An 11936-nucleotide genomic window follows, 5' to 3' on the forward strand; every position below is an offset into this window, starting at 1 on the left:
AGGTTGGACTGAGGGAGAATAAATTTCCAACATATATAGTTGATTGCCCAACATTCTAACCACTAAACCACACTGGCTTACCATTGTTTGAACTGAAAGAAGCGATAGAAGGCCACGAGCAGTCAGGGAATGGGCTGGTTGTGTACCTGTCCATAGATGCTCCTGGAATTATAGTGGTACCTCAGGTTAAGAACTTAATTCCTGAAACTGTTCTTAACCTGAGGTGTCACTTCAGCTAATGGGGCCTCCCGCTGCCACTATGTGATTTCAGTTCTCATCCTGAAGCAAAGTTCTTAACCTAAGGTACTATTTCTGGGTTTGCAGAGTCTATAACCTGAAGCGTCTGTAACCTGAAGCGTCTGTAACCCGAAGGACCACTGTAGTGCATTAACATGCTCAGAGGCTTAGTGAGGACAGCAGGCACCCATGTAGCTTCTCATTTTCCCCTGGGCCCAGGAGAAAATGCAAAGCGTGTGACACTAGGCAGCACCTACTATCCAAAATGGCTGTGGGAGCTCTGAATAGCAAGAGCTAGGAATCACAGGTGCGGAGAATGCCCAGCTTCTGCTCACAAGCTTCCTATGGATCTCTGCTGCCTTAGCCACTCTGAGAAAAGGTTTTTGGACTAGATGGGCCTTTGGTCAGATCCAGCGAAGATCTTCTCATGTTCTTAAGCCAGCAGACATTGTGCACAACATCTTCTAGGCCAGGAGCAGCTATAGGAGCTAACTCCTAGGGGCTGAGGGGGCCTCACCCCCCATTAAATATTTGCCCCTTCAAAGTTGATGGGCACTGCCATTCAAATGGTATGTGTGCACCGCATCATGTGATTGATTATGCTGGGTGGGACTTACCTGCCCCCCCCCACAATATTTTATTCAAGTTGGCACCCCTGGGAGCAGCCCAGTGCAACTTTGCGATTTCAGCAGCTGTACCTACACCAGTTCTTCATTGATTTAAGTGCCAGTTCCTGGAAGAGAAGTATACTTGGGAGCTTGTCTTGGAAACTGAAAGGGCACTGGAGGCTAGCATCAGATTTGAATAGATGAGTCTGTTTCTCATTGGTCAGTTTCACTTCCTTTGAACTGAATCCCCTGGCTCCTGGTACTTGTCACTGGGTAGTACAAGGCAAGAGATCATTCTGGCTCCTGTGAGACCAGAGGTAGCTCTCTGATTGAATGGGAAATGGAAGAGCAACTGAGAGCAAAGAGAACCGCTGCCTAAGTACAGGAAAAGCAGAGGCCGCTTTTGATTAATCGAGGCCAAAGCGTGCTTTTCATTTTTAATCATCGTTCTTCTTCTTCTTTAATCCAGTGTTGCTACATCCGTTCATATGGAAAATACAGCCCTCCCAGACTTGGTTGAGCAATTTGCTGTCTCAGGACTGATCCGCCAACTTCCTCGCTGACGTGAAATTCCCCAGCGCCACCAAGCCGCGTTCTGATTCGGGAACGTGGTCCACCAGGTCACCTGGAAACTCTTCGGCACCGTTGCAGATGCAGCTCGCTGCAGCGTTGATGAAGACAAGGGGACAGAAATTACCAAACTGCCACACACACACACACCCCCCACCACTTTTTATCCTTTCCATTTCTGGATGGCAACTCACCGAATGCAGAGTCTATTTATTTCCTTTCCAACCAACCCATCTCTGGGAGAATAGAGTGACTTATATAACTTTCTTTTTAAAAAGGAGAGGAGAGGGGAGGAGAGAGAGAAACCCAGACATGTAAAAAAACAAAAAAACCCCAAACCCTTAAGTTATTGTGGCATTTCTACACTGAAATCTGGCATGCCATCACACCCACAAAGGGCACATGCTGGAAATCTCAGTTTTGGGGTGCTTAAAAGGTAAAGGGACCCCTGACCATTAAGTCCAGTCATGGCCGACTCTGGGGTTGCGGCGCTCATCTCGTTTTATTGGCCGAGGGAGCTGGTGTACAGCTTCCGGGTCACGTGGCCAGCACGACTAAGCCACTTCTGGCGAACCAGAGCAGCGCACGGAAACACAGTTTACCTTCCTGCCAGATTTATTTATCTACTTGCACTTTGACGTGCTTTCCAACTGCTAGGTTGGCAGGAGCAGGGACCGAGCAACGGGAGCTCACCTCGTCTTTGGGGTGCTTAGCCTGGCAATAAATAATCACTCCTAGAGGCCATGCTCCTGAACTTTGATACTCTTTGGGGCTTGAGAAGGATTTGCAACATCAGCCAGATCAGGGCAAGGAAACTTTGTTAAGGGCCACATTTCCTCAGAGGGGGGTATACTTTGTTTTCATCTCTTTCTATTGCTGTATTTTAAATCATTGTGACCCGCCCTGGGACCTTAGGGTGAAGGGTAATGACTCATTCATCATCACCATCATCATCTCCATGAATAGTAGGCCTTAGAGGATGTAGACATTTCTGATTACCTCTGTTCATCACATCTCTGGTCTACTCTTCCTCCATGTAACTGGAGCTACTGCAATATACTAGGTCCATTTCAGTTTATCTCTACCACTTTCTTCTGAGATAGACAAGGCTATCGCTACATACAGACGGAATAGTACTTTTAATGCACATTCAAAACAACTTTTCCTTCTCAAAGAATCATGGGCCCTGGAGTTTACCCCTTACAGAGTGACACTTCCCAGCAAGCCCTAACAAACTACAGTGGCCAGAATCCTTTGAGGGGAGGGGGGAAATGTGCTTTGAATGTGCTTTCAAATGTATAGTGTCTACACAGCCTTAGAAGGAATGACTGACCCAAGCAGATATTTTAAATCAGGGTCTCCCTGAACTAAGTTGGACACTCTATTCACTAATCCCAGGATATGTTTTGAAGACATATGAGGCCACCACTTTTCTGAAGATTACCTGGGTCTTGTCAGTGCCCGGGTGGGTGACTTCCTGGGGACCACGTTGGCTTCCATAATGGAAAAAGGAAGGATGTAAAAAACATAAGAAAATAAATAGATAAAAATAAATCTACTACAACCTGGGGGCCATATGTAGCCTTCCAACTTCTTCCATGCATCCTTCTCCAGGCCTGGGGAGAGAGGTGGGGCAGGAATGAAGACAGCAGGAGGTGTTTGCTTGTGTGTGTTTGTGTGGGTAGATGTACAGTGGTACCTCAGGTTAAGTACTTAATTCATTCCGGAGGTCTGTTCTTAACCTGAAACTGTTCTTAACCTGAAGCACCACTTTAGCTAATGGGGCCTCCTGCTGCTGCCACGCCACCGGAGCACGATTTCTGTTCTCATCCTGAAGCAAAGTTCTTAACCTGAGGTACTATTTCTGGGTTAGTGGAGTCTGTAATCTGAAGCGTCTGTAACCTGAAGCGTATGTAACCCGAGGTACCACTGTATGTATCTTTGTGTGTGTGTGTGAGAGAGAGAGAGAGAGAGACAGACAGACAGACAGACAGACACAGATACAGATACAGAAACAGAGAATGATGGCTGAAGGAGAGAGAGGCACATCACCCATTTTGTTACTTTAGCCCCACCCACTTTTTGCATTGGCCCCACCCACCACTAGTGGCATGTGAACCCTGCCCATTTCCTTCCCATACGAATGCAACCTTCTCTTTAAAAAGGTTCCCTTCCTGCCTCCCTTGCTGGGTCTCCATATCTGCTTTCCTTCAGTTTTTCTGTTCATACTTGGAAGAACGATTCCTGTGCATTCCACACACATGCCGCCGCCACAGAATTTGCTTCTATGGCCTTTCATGACCTCTATAAGCCTGGTTGCCTGTTCGAAACCATTCCCGACTGTCGCCTTGCTAGTTTCCTCTCCTTTCTGTGCCAGTCTTCCTTGCAGGAGCCGCACGACATATGCTCCTGTGTCACTGTGTCCTTGCTGCTTCTGCACAGAGCAAAAGTGACCACAGCGCTCATGTCGTCTCCTACACAGAAGTGACAGCTGAAGGAAATATGTGTGGAGCGAAGCAATGAAATCAACTCAACATTTCTCCATTGGTGCTTGACAGGAGCTCTCCAAGGTACTGATTTCTTCACCAATGCAACCAAATTCCTTCTTAGCCTTCAGCTAAGCCACTCAGCCCAAGCACTCAGGAACACAGGCGTCTAATACACAGTCAGACCCATTAGTCTATCTAGCTCAGTATTGTCTACACGGACTGGCAGAAGCGCTCCAGCATTTCAGGCAAGTTACTCTCCCAGCCCTACCTGAAGATGCCAGGGATTCAAACTGGGATCTTATGCGTGCAAGGCAGATTCTCACCCACTGAGCTATGGCCATTCCATGCTCTTAAAGTAATACTAAAGAGGGTGATTCACGCAAATTCCTCTGGACACTTCAAATGATTTCAGGTCTCCCCTTCCCTCTGCTTTCCAGAAAACTTCCACGAGGCCTCCTCCCAAAAGCCCTTCTTTTCCATGCACAACTTCCTAGTCCCTAAAAACCCACTGCAGCCTTTGCTGTGTTGGCTTGGGCTGACGGGGGTTGTCATCCCAAACAGCTGGAGGGCACCAATTTGGCGAAGGCTGCCCTGCTGAACCTAAGCCTGACTGCAGTCACATTGTTTTCCCCCTGTTAACCCCGGCCTTGGTTTCCTTCCACTTTCTCGGTCATCTCTCTTATTTCCTTTTCTAGATTCTTGTCTCTCTTTGCTTCACCCTCTTCATTCCTCTCTGTGTTCTGGGGTGAAGAAGAGTTTGGATTTGATATCCCACTTTATCACTACCCTAAGGAGTCTCAAGATCGTGAAGCTGAGGCTCCAATACTTTGGCCACCTCATGAGAAGAGAAGACTCCCTGAAAAAGACCCTGATGCTGGGAAAGATGGAGGGCACAAGGAGAAGGGGACGACAGAGGACGAGATGGTTGGAAAGTGTTCTCGAAGCTACAAACATGAGTCTGACCAAACTGCGGGAGGTAGTGGAAGATAGGAGTGCCTGGCGTGCTCTGGTCCATGGGGTCACGAAGAGTCGGACACGACTAAACGACTAAGCAACAACAAAGGAGTCTCAAAGCGGCTAACAATCTCCTTTCCCTTCCTCCACTACAACAAACACTCTGTGAAATGAGTGAGACTGAGAGACTTCAGAGAGAAGTGTGACTAACCCAAGGTCACCCAGCAGCTGCATGTGGAGGAGCGGAGACACGAATCTGGTTCACCAGATTATGAGTCCACCGCTCTTAACCACTATACCACAATGGCTCCCAACTCTTCACCTCATCCCTGTCTCCTGGCTCCCATTCATCTCCTCCTCTGAACCACTCTCTGCCACAGCTTCTTCCTGCTCACTAAACCCTGTTACCTCTTCAGCTTCCAACACCTGCTCCCTCTTCTCTCTCTGACCGCTCATCATCCTACTACCACCCATCTCCAGGCTCTGAGCCAGGGGTGCCAACTTGAATAAAATATTGTGGGGTCCCAGGTAAGCCCTGCCTCACATAACTGACCACATGACACGGTGCGCACGCACACACACACACACTCACTCCCATTTGAATGGCAATGGCCATCAACTTTGTGGGGGGCCCAGCCCCTTCAAATATTTTATTGGGGGGCTCCCACGGCCCCTAGGAGTTGGCTCCTTTGCTCTGAGCCGTCCTCCCTTAGGGGTTCCCCAGCTGGTGCCTCCACCACTCCTCTGCATTCAGCCTGCCCATGACATAAAGGTGTGGCAGCCTATGGCCATGGCCAGCTTTAACAGTGAGGGATGGTTGATTTACTTTATGCTGTGCCTTCCCTTCATTGATTTCAAGGCAATATTCCTGGTTCTACTCCCCTGTTCCCCCAGAAGAACCCTGCAAGGTAGACCAGGCTGTGAGATAGGGACTTGTCCACGGTCCCCAATGAGCTTTGGGGCTGGGCAGGGGGGTCTGAGGCTGGCTCTCCCCAAATCCTAGTCCCCTACTCTCACTGCTAGCCCAGCACACTGGCTTTTTGAATCTTTGACATGGAAGAAGCAAAAAGGGGTCAGGAGTATTCAAGGAAGGGACTTGGAATCCATGATGGGATGGACACTTCCAAAAGATGCTCCTGAAAGTACTGCAACTACCGTAGGATCACAGAAACAGAATGGTAGAATTGGAAGGGACCACAAGCGTCATCTAGCAGGAACCTTTTGCCCAACATGGAGCTCAGACCCAAAACCCTGAGGTTAAGAGTCTCATGCGCTACTGACTGAGCTGTCCCAGCTATATCACCGCCACCCACAATAAAATGGGTGTTGTGGTTATATTTCCTGGACTGGGAATCTAGTGTGGTGTAGTGGTTAAGAGCAGTGGACTCGTAATCTGGGGAACCGGGTTCGATTCCCTGCTCCTCCACATGCAGCTGCTGGGTGACCTTGGGCCAGTCACACTTCTTTGAAGTCTCTCAGCCCCACTCACCTCACAGAGTGTTTGTTGTGGGGGAGGAAGGGAAAGGAGAATGTTAGCCCCTTTGAGACTCCTTCGGGTAGTGATAAAGTGGGATATGAAATCCAAACTCCTACTTCTCCTCCTCCTCTCCTTCTTCTTCTTCATGTAAGCTGAATGCCACAAGAACAGCAAGAGGCACAGTGCAGACAATGTTGACTGGGCAAGTTAGAAGCTGCTGAGAAGTCCAACGTGTGGGAGGGCCTTTGGAGGCAAAGGGGAGACTGTGACCCCCGACCCACCCTGTCCATGGGACTGAGAGGAAACTATGAAGAATGTCAATGCCCTATTGGTGGGTTCTCTTCTATTGAGAACCAGCAGCAGCCTATTGGAGCCCTAGTAGCTTAGGAATATTTGCTAATGAATCTTTCCTTACCTGGTCAACCATTTCCAGTAGAGGGGGCCAGAGATCTGCACTCCAAGGGGTGGGGTGCAAAGGCAGTAAACAGACTTCTTTTGTATCACAACAATCTTTTATTTCACGCAACACCCCTCAAATTTACTCCCTGACTTCATCAATTGACATTGAAAGATTTTTATTCGCTTCTCCAATGGAGCATTGCCTCTGCCTGGGCAATGGTACTTAGTACTATTCTGCCTTCCTGAAAAGGGATAACTTCCTATTTATAATTTCTCCTTCCAACATCCTTCCTTCCTTGATTATATGCAGGGCAAGTTGGGGTCAGGAAGGTAGTGGATCCCTAAATATTACAGCTACTGCTGGGGTTTCGGTTTCCATTCAGGTGGACCTCATTTTTGTTTTTAAGCTTGTGTGGTAATTGATACTCCTCTTCTCTCCTCTTCTCTTCCATCTGAAACTATTGAGTATCACTTGAGAGAAACTATGATCACGTCACAGGAAACCACTAAGGTAGGGTGGTTATTTGTCAGAAGCCTGTGTGTGTGTGGGAAGACATGCTACTGTAGTTACTGCTACTGTTTACATTTTTCTGCAGTTAATAAGTGTATACATGGTGATGTTGTTGTTGTTTAGTCGTTTAGTCGTGTCCGACTCTTCGTGACCCCATGGACCAGAGCACGCCAGGCACTCCTGCCTTCCACTGCCTCCCGCAGTTTGGTCAAACTCATGCTGGTAGCTTCGAGAACACTGTCCAACCATCTCGTCCTCTGTCGTCCCCTTCTCCTTGTGCCCTCAATCTTTCCCAACATCAGGGTCTTTTCCAGGGAGTCTTCTCTTCTCATGAGGTGGCCAAAGTATTGGAGTCTCAGCTTCAGGATCTGTCCTTCCAGTGAGCACTCAGGGCTGATTTCCTTAAGAATGGATAGGTTTGATCTTCTTGCAGTCCATGGGACTCTCAAGAGTCTCCTCCAGCACCATAATTCAAAAGCATCAATTCTTCGGCGATCATCCTTCTTTATGGTCCAGCTCTTACTTCCATACATCGCTACTGGGAAAACCATAGCCTTAACTATACAGAACTTTGTTGGCAAGGTGATGTCTCTGCTTTTTAAGATGCTGTCTAGGTTTGTCATTGCTTTTCTCCCAAGAAGCAGGTGTCTTTTAATAAGTGTATACATGGTGATAGTTATATGTTTTACATACTGCTTCATTTCTCAACAGAAATCTAAATGGGTTTGTATATCCCAAGAAAAAGGAGTCAGTATTAAAATAAAATAAAATAATGCAAGACAAATCCCACATCCAAAACCAAATAAGAATAATTCCACATTTTAAGTAACAGTAATTTAACAATAAACATCTCCAAGCAATGCACAAAAGGAAATAATATACAAAAAGATCAACCTGCAGCCTTGAAATGCAACATAATTTCACACCTGATGCTTCTCACCTCATCACAGGAAGCGCCCCAGTCAATCAGACAAAAGCACATGAAAACAATCTCCCTGAAAGAGCAACAATGCACCTAGGATAAAGCCCACAGAAGTGGCAGAATCCTGCCCATTAAAATCTGATTTGCAAGACTAAAGTAAGGAAAGAGGTGGGGCCTGGAGCAGAATAGAGATGAGCAGAACTATGCAGACCCCAGGGAACAGAATGGCAAAAATTACAAACTCAAGTTTTAGAATTAAGAGGATGATAAAGTCGAGAACACTTGCCTGCATTTTTAATATTGAACTTGTTTGCCTAGGACGTAGCAATTTGGCTTCGTTGGATCGAACTTCATTTTGGGGTGGGGTGCTGCAAGAATAATTTCTTACATTTCTCTGTTCTCACAATTCTCCCTGTAAAACCAGATACAGTGGTACCTCGGGTTAAGTACTTAATTCGTTTCGGAGGTCCGTTCTTAACCTGAAACTGTTCTTAACCTGAAGCACCACTTTAGCTAATGGGGCCTCCGGCTGCCGCCATGCTGCCGGAGCCCGGTTTCTGTTCTTATCCTGAAGCAAAGTTCTTAACCTGAAGCGCTATTTCTGGCTTAGTGGAGTGTGTAACCTGAAGCGTATGTAACCTGAAGCGTATGTAACTTGAAGCGTATGTAACCCAAGGTACCACTCTATCTATCTATCTATCTATCTATCTATCTATCCATCTATTTATCTATAGATCTATCTATCGATTGATCGATCGATCGATCGATCTATGTATCTCCCTGTTCTTAATAGCACCCACAACCTGCCACTTGATGATGCTGTCTTGCTCACTGCCCCCCCCCCAATTGCAGGCATGCATTTGAATCCAAAATAAAAGGGGAAGGCGGTGGCTTGTGTTTTCATCATGTGAAGAGGCCTCTTCGGCCTGCCATCCTTTCCACCTCTCCCTCTAACCTCTTGCATGTATTCTGTACACCACAATTTGTTTCAGAGGGAACCAGATTGTGTCTGAAAACAAGCTTTCCCCCCTTTCTAACCGCTTGTGGGGTTACTCCAAACCCTGTCGGCCCGACTTAGTGTAACTCTGGAAAGCAGAGTCTTTGGGGCGGATGGCCAGAGGGGCTGCTCCTTTCATCAGAAGGATTAAAAGGCGAGGAAATGATGGGTACTGACCGCTAAGGGAGAAGTGGGGAGGGGCGGGGACGGGAACTGGTAAATATAACATGTGTTACAACTTCTTAGAAAGAAAAAGCAAAAAAAGGGGGTCAGTGGTCTTGTCAGATGCTGATCCCTGCCTGCACCTTCTTCTTCGAATGTGGGCATCAGGGAATTTGGGTGGGTGAGGAGGGGGAAGGGGGTGGGTGCATAAAAAGGAGACAGAGATGGAGGGACAGGGTAGAGGATGAGGAAGAGATGGAAAGAGGCAAGATGGAAGGGCAGGAGGAGTACTGGGCTAGGAATGAAGAAGATGGGCAACAGAAGAAAGGGAAAAGATTGGTGGTGTGATGAGGTAAACGTAGACTCTGGGTATCTGAAGCATCCCTTCCCCGAGTTTCAGGTGATACTACTTCAAAATATTGTGGCAATCCTCTGCATTTGGGGGGAGGCCCTCCTTCTCCTCCAATAGCAGGATCCAACAGCAGGGTTGTGAGGCAAAGGGAAAACCAAACAAAGCAGAGTGGTCCAAAATGGCGGGAGTCCGAAGCGCAAGGCCCATCACGGTAGACAACAGGAACAAGAAGAGTCCAAGGCCACCTCCGGCTCACGAATATGGTCACCTGGACCTTGCCCAGACCCAACTGCAATGGGTTAACCCATTCAGATCACACCAATGGCCTCATCTCATCCAACATCCTGTTTCCCCACAGCGGCCAACCAGATGCTTACAGGAAGTTCACCAGTGGGGCCTGAGGGAAATGGCCCTGCCACCTGTAGTTATTCTTCAGGGGCTAATATTCAGAGGCTCTGTGATCCTGGCAGCGCAGTTCCGCCATCATCGATTGCCTCATCCTCCACGAACTTGACTCCATCTTTTTTCTACAGTTGCCTAAGTTGGTGTGCCAATGTCGCTGCATGAATACAGTGGTACCTTGGGTTAAGTACTTAATTCATTCGGGAGGTCCGTTCTTAACCTGAAAGTGTTCTTAACCTGAGGTACCACTTTAGCTAATGGGGCCTCCTGCTGCCACCGGAGCACAATTTCTGTTCTCATCCTGAAGCAAAGTTCTTAAACCAAGGTATTATTTCTGGGTTAGCGGAGTCTATAACCTGAAGCGTATGTAACCCGAGGTACCACTGTACTTCCTTTTGTCTGTCTTGAATCTCCCGCTTGGTTGGGTGGCCCTGGGTTCTTGGTGTTGGAGGGTAAAATAGTCCTTTCCCCAGATGTGGAATAATAATCACATTTCTCCGTTGGAAGCCATACATGCTTCCCAGCCTCCCACTGCCGGCATTCCTCTCCTGCGGTTCCAAGGAAGCTGACATTCCAGTTCCCCTCCTGAGCTGGAAGGACTTGGCAAATTGGTCACACATATTCTTCATACTATAACTCTTGGAACTGGAAGCGTTCCAAGACGGGTGCCTCCCTCAAATCCCTCTCCAATGTTTCCTTGCCAGCCCCCCACACTCTGGCCCCAGGGCTCTCCTATCTTGTTTCCAGCTCTTCTTCCCTCCCTCCCCCCCTCCGCCCCACCTCTCTGCTGCTGGCCCTTGCAATCTCTTGCTTGAAAAACCAGGAGCTGGGAACTTTGGGTGACATTTACTTCAAGGTTCAAATGCCGGCCCTGAAGGCTGTTTCAACCGCCAGGGCTTTGCTCAGGGGCAGCATGTCTCTGAGCATCTGCAGAGTGCCTTCCACCCAGAGTGCCGGATTACTGCACAGCTGTCAGGAGGGCAAGATCACTCTACAGCTGTTTCACAAACTTTACACAATCCGTAAAAGGTACTTGCTGCTTCTGGTTTCATTGGTAAATGTCCCAAGGGAGACTGGGAAACTGAGGGAAAACACTAATACGGCTGATTGTAAAGCTGGGTATTATTTTGATTTTCGAGGCATTTCTGCTGTCCATTCCCCACCACCACCACCACAAACAACCCTACCCTCATTACTGTCTGCAGGACAATTCCGCTATACAGTGGCACATCGGGTTAAGTACTTAATTCGTTCTGGAGGTCCGTTCTTAACCTGAAGCACCACTTTAGCTAATGGGGCCTCCCGCTGCCGCTGCACAGGCAGAGCACAATTTCTGTTCTCATCCTGAAGCAAAGTTCTTAACCCGAGGTAATATTTCTGGGTTAGCGGAGTCTGTAACCTGAAGCGTATGTAACCCGAGGTACCACTGTACATGTAAATAAATCACCGATATGCTGATTTGGGAAAGGCCAGTTATGCCCATAATCAAATTGTGTGTTTTATTCAGGCCAAAACCTGGCAACAGGCTGCTAGTTTAAAGAGCTTTAAAAAGGTGTGAGGGTGGGGAGGAGAGATGAGGAAAAATCATCAGTGGAGGTTAGGTCCATCAACAACTGAGCCACAATAGAGCCTCCACATTCAAAGGCAGTATACCTCTTAGTGGCATATGATGAGGACAAGCCAGAAATAGAGGGACCACCTTGCCCTTGAAGTAGGATTTGACCTTGTCTGTCCTCCCTTCATGTCCAACACTGGAGAAGAGATGTGACTGGAAAGGGATTAACCCTTGGGAATCTTCTCTGTCTGTCTGCCTGCCTGCCTCTCTCTCTCTCTCTCCTCCCCCCAATTTCAAGCTG

The 11936-nt window shown here is 47.8% G+C and overlaps 1 long non-coding RNA gene across 1 annotated transcript in view; it reads right to left on the bottom strand.

Annotated features, from left to right (window-relative positions):
- The window catches only part of LOC309517882, a 255439-nt gene extending 244954 nt beyond the window's left edge, over positions 1-10485 (bottom strand). Inside the window, exon 1 of the long non-coding RNA XR_014213324.1 lies at positions 10437-10485. This is a non-coding gene — a long non-coding RNA (uncharacterized lncRNA). The remainder of the gene's footprint in view (positions 1-10436) is intronic.
- Positions 10486-11936: the final 1451 nt, after the last annotated feature.

The sequence above is a fragment of the Podarcis vaucheri genome (assembly GCF_965113315.1).
Source record: "Podarcis vaucheri genome assembly, chromosome: 13".
NCBI lineage: Eukaryota > Metazoa > Chordata > Lepidosauria > Squamata > Lacertidae > Podarcis > Podarcis vaucheri.